Below are 7,942 nucleotides of genomic sequence, written 5' to 3'. Positions count from 1 at the left end.
TACTGTAACAATAATTCTTACGATGGAGTTAACAGAGTATATGAATTAATCACTCGAATAAAACAATTACATTGTGTTTCTGAATACGAGTAAAGGTCATATATTAATATTTAATTTGTGTTTTAATCTCTCATACAAATGCTTTTCTAAGATAAAAATTTGTACAATTAGATAAAAAAAATTAAACAATTAATACTTTTCCCAATTTAACACATAGTATGAGAAAGGAGCAATTAAATAATTAAACTTATAAAGGATTAAAAAATATATATATATATATGGGGAATATCGCACTTCTAACAATCTCTGCGAGTATGTGGGCTAAATTTAAAGAAACCGTGCTTCTCACATGGACAACTGTATGTGGCCAACTCACGCGTCGGAAAACCTTCTGATTTATTCGTGTACGCACCAGACGGAAAAACAAAAAAATATATTGTATCCACAAAGCACTCCAATAAATAAATAAAATTGAAACGACACTTTGAAATGTTTTCCCGATGAAAATGAATAACAGTAAGTTTCAATAAAAATGATAAAATGTAAACTCAATTTTATCATAACGAGTTTGCTTGAATTTCGTTTCTTCTGAGATCGCAGCAATGCGCGACGGGTAAGCTAGTAACAAATAACATCCTCATTAAGTCCGACCCCATTAGAGATATGGCAAAGGACTTCTTCTACCTTTCCACCCCTTGACCTTTAACCATTAGAATTTAATAGCACCAATTTCTCTAATATGCAAATCTTCCTGAAAAATTTCAAAAATTTTCGACAAAATGCATGAAAGTTATTAAGTTTCAAATGGGTGAACAAAATCATGGCCCCCGAAACACACACTCTCGTACTAACATCTACACATACAGAAAAACCCCAAATTCTTTTGATTTTCTCGACGTTTTAAGGTCTCCTGAGACCAAAATCGGTCAAGAAATGCTCTTGGGGGGCATTTCTTGACCGATCGCCATACTTTTTCTCTATTGTGTATAAAAACCGAGAATATAAAAATAAGTCAGTTTCAAACTATAATTAAACTTTATATTAAAAATTAAGAATTATATTTTTGCTTTTATCTTGGTTCTTATTATATGATACTACAATTATGCAAATTACTGCCCATTGAGTCAAAATTTTGTGGTAGTTTATCATAAGTGAATATTTCTTACGGGACAATAGCAATCGTCCATAGATAAAATTCTGTGAGTTGGTAACGTAATGTTTCCTTCTTTATTACGATATAAGAAAAAAATCTAGGGAATAGAGCTTTATTAATAAATAACTATCAGTAGTGAATACATTTTTACAGCATACCTTAACGTCCGAACAACTTCATACGACTTGTTGAGCTGCAATTTGAAAAAAAATTGTAGATGTATAAATTCCTGTTTGCCTGTCCTTCCTTAATCGCGAGAACGAAATTAGATAAATAAATAGCGAGATCATTTATGGAAACCTTAGGAGCAGGAGACCTAGATTAATTAATGTGAACCGCCGGGGAGGTCGGGAACCGTCGACTCTCTCTTTTCGGCTACAGGTCGTTAAACCTGTTCACTTGTCAAGATGGCTAAATTTCGAATGCGGTCCCGAAGGGTCGGGATACTTTTTGTCAGGTCGAGTGGAGGAGGTGAGAGGGGTCGTCGACGAGGCGTAGGCGATATACGAGTAAAAGGACGCCATTTAACAATGAAACAACGATTTATTAGATTAACGAAAAGAAAAAAAATTAAAGAATACAAAATCTAACATCGGGGGAAGTGAATTTAGTTCACTAGCTTCTAACTCGCGGAGAGAGAGTTTACATTAATTGTTCCATATCTCTAGTTTACTTCCACTTTAAAATTTAGTCCTTTTTGCCGGTGATCGATGCACACAGTTAAAATTTTCCGCGACTTAACCCTTTCCAACGACTGTAGATGTGAGACTCCCCCGAGGAGGGGGAAAGAAGTCGCTTTTATAGCTTCGGGTAGGGGAAATTAGTCAGGTGATCTCCTATTGTGTGAGTGGAGTTGGTCCTGCAGGTATGGAGGTTGTTCCCGGGACCAAAACAAAATGACGAATTCATTCTTTAACTATAAACTTTTTGTCTTGCAGCAGAGGAATGTCATTGTTCGAGGGTTGAATGTTTATATTAACGATGAAAGTTATAAGTTGCGATCGATATTTGATTCTTTTTTCTGACAATGTTATTTTAACGAGGGGGCGACAAATTTAATTCAAATACGTCGAAAATTTAGGGGGGAAATAAACAATTTGGGCTTATTCTGAGGTTGGATCTCACATTAATCAAGTATTAACGTTAGAATAAAACAGGAAGTCACGTGATTTCAAATTCAAAAATTTTATCCAGGACGGAGTTACATAAATTACCGGCACGACTAAGTTGTTGTCAGGAAAAGTATGATGTACAGGAGCATAACATTAATAATTTGAGATAGAGAGCATATATTTTAAATTAATTAAAATTACAATATGATTAAAAATAGCAGCCAGGCATTGTGATGATGTCACAATAAATAATTGTTGTTTATATTTATAAATTATTTTATTTCATTTTTGTCGATAATAAGTAATAGATTTATATTACTTCCGTATATTTATTTGTTTCTAATGGTGACGAAAATAAAACGGAATAGAAAGATAACTAATTTGATTTCAGTTTAACGTTAAGTAACAAAAAGTACACAATTTTAATTCATTTATACAATTTTATTAATGTAAAATTTCACATGGTTATATAATAATTTCTTAGAAATGAAGTTATTATATAACCATAATATTTATTACGTTTTAATAAGTTGTTTTACACAAAATATACAAAATGTCTGGATATACGTGATGTAATGTCTTTACGGATGTCGGCAGGCCAAAATAAACAATGGGAGTAGGCTATATGTTATGATGAGTAATTTAATGGTAACCATAATGTTGACCTCGAAGAGCATTTTCAAGTTCATTCAAAAAATATATTTAAAACCATGCACCCCAGGCCAGAAATGTTACCATTGGATTCACCACTCATCATAACTTATAATCTCATTCTTTATTTTGGCCTGCCATCATCCATAGAGACATTACATTTCGTGTATCTAGACTTTCGGAATATCCTGCACATAACATCAATACTAAATGGATTCAAGTTTCTTAATCTCTTCTAAATTTATTCTAATACGTTTTCTCTACACAAACATTTTTCGATTTTATTACTGCTTTTTCACATGTTTAACTTAAATCTTTTACATAAATCTCTTTTTTTGTGTGTGTCTTATTTACAACAGGACTGATAAGTGGTCTATATGTAACCTGATAAAGGTGTTTATTTTTAAGAAGTATGTTTTGGTAGTCCGCATTATTAAGTACAATATTTCATATAAAATAGAACAAGAGGAATCTATGAAGTTTAATGCTTTATTACAACTGAACGATGACATATGCAAATCAGTATCTGAAGCCATTTATATTACTTTTTTTTCCAAATATGCCAACTTTAACGGCAATTTCTTTATATGTCAAATTTAATGATCTTTCTCAATCTAATCAGCTTAGATCGTATTTTTAAGAATATCTTTTGAAATAGTTAAGAGTACACACCCACTACATATTGATTATGAATCTAGTCTATTCCAAAACAAGATGATTTAAGATTCTGTAAAGTCATTGGATACACCTGTACTTGAGAAATCCCAAAAAAAGTCTAAAAAAATTTAGATCTGAGAATTCTCAAGCCATGAAATCAGCTGCTTTAGTGTTTTCCATAATGTACAGTTCATTTATTATAGGTGAAATCTGCACAATTTTAGGAAACACATTTTTTCATTTTTTTAAAAATAAATTTGAAAACTTGCTGGTGTGTATAATTGTTCCGATCCCATTGATTTAAATTCATATTAAACAGAAAAAATATCCCAAACGTAAACAAAATGGAGCAGCTTAATGAAGAGCAATAAAGAACTGTAGTTGGCGAATTTTACAAACAACCTGAGAAAAAGGAGAGAAACTTCATAATTGAGCATTTTGTGGAAATGGAGATGACAAGGAAGACAATTTACAGCTTCGTAGAAGAGCTGGTAAGTGATGACTGTTGCTAGAAGTCCAGGGAGTTTGTTATCGTAAAATTTATGCTCTTAAGAAAAAACTAATACTGTTCAAACGATTTTTGATAACTTTTTTCTAGCAACAGTAATTAATGCAGGTATAAATAGTTATTAAAAATTATTTTGTTTTTACTTTTTCCTAAAGGAGTACAGTGCCATATAAGTTAATTCACTAATGCAGTAATCGATAATGAACTAATTATTACAATTCATTATTATATAGGGTGAGTGAAAAGTAACTTGGCATTGAGAAATTGCTATAAATTTTGTAATAATAATGCAATTATAGTAAAATTTATGTGTTCACATATATCAGTCAATGGAATTTTATAATTCTTGCATAGGTGGTATGAGCAATAACCGAGAGAGGCTGCATGCGCAGTGGCAAAAAAAATGTCCGACCGCTAGAAGCGAACACTGATTACTGCACTCTATGAGGCGTGAAAATCAGTGATTGCTGTGCAGAGATAGTGGCGTCCGGTGAAGAAGCGTTATACCACAATCTGTTCGGAAGCAATCAAGAATTGATATTTGAAGCTGAAATGGCTACAAGTTTAGTTGTAGACACAGAAAAGTTGCCGTGTCATCAATATCACGATCTGAAGAAAACGTGTTGTTGGTGGATAGTGTCGGTGCCTACATTAAATTTTAAATTATGAATTCATATTTCCATTTAATCAGATACTTATCAAACAATTTTCATTATTTTTACGTTTGAATTAGAGAAATTATAGCGATTTCTCAATGCCTAGTTACTTTTCACTTTCACCCATTGTATTTGATTATCGCGATCTTACAAGTTAGTACACGCGGTAGGGATGCCTGTATATACTACTGTATATATATATTTATTTATTACGTCAGTGATTCACTCAGCCAGTGAGGCAATATACCGTTATTGTATTAGATCTCCAATCTTAATTTCCCAAGAAGGTAGTTTCTTTGCATTAAAAGTTCTTGAGTGCCATATATTCAGCGCTTCTGTCAAAACAGAAGCGCTGAATATATGGCACTCAAGGAAAGACCCTGTAAAAGAATATTTCTTAAAGGAGTACAGTACCATATAATAAATATAATAATTCACTCACCCTATATAATAATAAATGGTAAAAATTAGTTCATTATCGATTACTGCATTAGTGAATTCGCTTATATGGTACTGTACTCCTTTAGGAAAGGAAGACCCTCAGACCCTGTAAAAGAATATTTAAAAATTATGTATGCATGCCTAAAAAAATTTTTATATTTAATACGAATTTACGAATATAAATAAATCTGTGTAAATGCAGTTATAAAGGATATTTGTAGAAATTTAATAAAATATAACAGAATGTATTGAATGAACTTATTCGAATGAAAAAGTTCTGTTTAACATAAAAGTATCCACCGACGTCTATTCCAAACGGAGTTTTACCAAATCTTTTCATTAAATTCAGGATCTTTTTATAGAAATAAAATTGCTTTTTAGTATATTAAATTTATACACCAATCGAAAAAAATCTGAATTTATTTGTATTACCTTTAGTTCGATTTCTAACGATAAGTAACATATCGATTACAATAAATTTTTAGTACAGTTTGAAAAATTCAAATTAATATAGTAATAAAGAAAGTTATACAGTGAAAACTGCTTAGGCAACCACCTGCATTCGACGGGCACCTGCCAAAACGGGCAAAAATTTCTGGCACGGAATAGTTTATCCATAGAGTCTTCGTATAAGTTACCTGTATTAAACGACCACCTGTGTAACGCGACCGCGGGCATCGATTTTTGGTCCGAAACAACATACAACACCTGTAATAAGCGACCACTTTCGCGAATGTATCTGGTCTAAACTATTGTAAGAACCCATCTCAACAACGTTTCCACCTCCTAATATAATGAATTAGTCTAAACTCTCGTTCGAACCCATCCCGGGCACTTCTCCCACCCTCGAAATTAGGTGCAGGTGTTAATAAATTAGTCTAGCAACAAAGGAAATTCATTTCAGTTTGTTGGAAAATGTCCGAAATGCAAAGTGCTGTCGTTAGAAGATCGTATTAAAGTTATCACAACAGCAATTAGCGGCGAAGTTTAACTGTGGGAAAACAAAATTTATTTTACCCTAGACCTACAGTATTTTCCTTGGGGGTGTAAAATATTGTACACGATACAATTAATCGGCTGATCTCATCGTTTGATAAAATCTATTTTTATTTATTTATTTTGAAGCTCATATACAGTACACGTGCGATAAATAGTTTCTGTATCAACCTACCTTATTTCCACGATATTTTTAGAAAAATAATATCCAAGTAATTTTCGCAGGCAAAATATTCAAAAAACAATAAACGCATTAATGCAAAAATCAGTTTTACTTCCTTTTTCGATTCCGCGATTGTAATGAAATCGTATAATGAGAAAAAATAATAAAATCGTTTTATTATTAATTAATAATTTTTCTTATTGTACTTAATTAATTAAGAAAATATTAAATATTAAAAAAATACAGTATTTTTAAAGTTAAAATAAGATTAAACTAACGAAAACCAAAAGCAAAGTGATGGAGAGATAGGACGCGCTTGTATATCGATGACGTAATCCACATAACTGAGGAGCGAACGAAAAGAACCGAGTCGAATTAATTAAGTCGGAAAAAAAAAGTGTGCATTATAATCGAGAAAATGCGAGTGTTGTATTAATCTTTAAAATATTGGTGTTAAATCTGTCTTATCATGACGACTCCCGTAAATCGGGCTATCCGATAAGAATAAAATACAATACCAATATAGCCCTATCCTTGAAAAAATTCGCTTATTTTTGCTCGCCTCGAGTTTTGCTTAGTAGAAATGGCTAAAAAGTGCGCAAATTACGTACGGATATACGTTATTACAGGACCACCTGTATTGGACGACCACCTGTCTAAAAGACCACTTTTTGAAGGAACCGTGGGTGGTCGCCATAGACAGGTTTTACTGTATNTAATCGGCTGATCTCATCGTTTGATAAAATCTATTTTTATTTATTTATTTTGAAGCTCATATACAGTACATGCGCAATAAATAGTTTCTGTATCAACCTATCTTATTTCCACGATATTTTTAGAAAAATAATATCCAAGTAATTTTCGTAGGAAAAATATTCAAAAAATAATAAACGCATTAATGCAAAAATCACTTTTACTTCCTTTTTCGATTCCGCGATTGTAATGAAATCGTACAACGAGAAAAAATAATAAAATCGTTTTATTATTAATTAATATCCTATTCTCACTCAGATTCTTTAACAATATACACTCATGCAATATTCCGTTACGCTTATTTACGTAATTTAATTTCAACGTATGTTCTAATATAATTTAAATTTGAACGTGTTCGATAATTGCTTAGATTCGAACGTCTTTAACCTGATGATGGCCCATGAAATGGGTTGAAAACGTTTGTTTAGCTCAATAAATGTGCGTTCTCAGTATTAAGGTGTGTTGACTGTATATTATTAATTAATAATTTTTCTTATTGTCCTTTTTTAATTAAGAAAATACTGTATTAAATATTAAAAAATACAGTATTTTTAAAGTTAAAATAAGATTAAACTAACGAAAACCAAAAGCAAAGTGATGGAGAGATAGGACGCGCTTGTATATTGATGGCGTAATACACGTAACTGAGAAGAGAACGAAAAGAACAGAGTCGAATTAATTAAGTCGGAAAAAAGAAAGTGTGCATTATAATCGAGAAAATGCGAGTATTGTATTAATCTTTAAAATAAAATACAATACCAATATAGCCCTATCGTTGAAAAAATTCGCTTATTTTTGCTCACCTCGAGTTTTGCTTAGTAGAAATGGCTAAAAAGTGCGCAAAATACGTAC

The sequence above is a fragment of the Centruroides sculpturatus genome, unplaced genomic scaffold, assembly GCF_000671375.1.
Source record: "Centruroides sculpturatus isolate CEXI.00-Female unplaced genomic scaffold, Cexi_2.0 scaffold1020, whole genome shotgun sequence".
NCBI lineage: Eukaryota > Metazoa > Arthropoda > Arachnida > Scorpiones > Buthidae > Centruroides > Centruroides sculpturatus.
Note: the sequence above shows the minus strand (reverse complement) of the source record.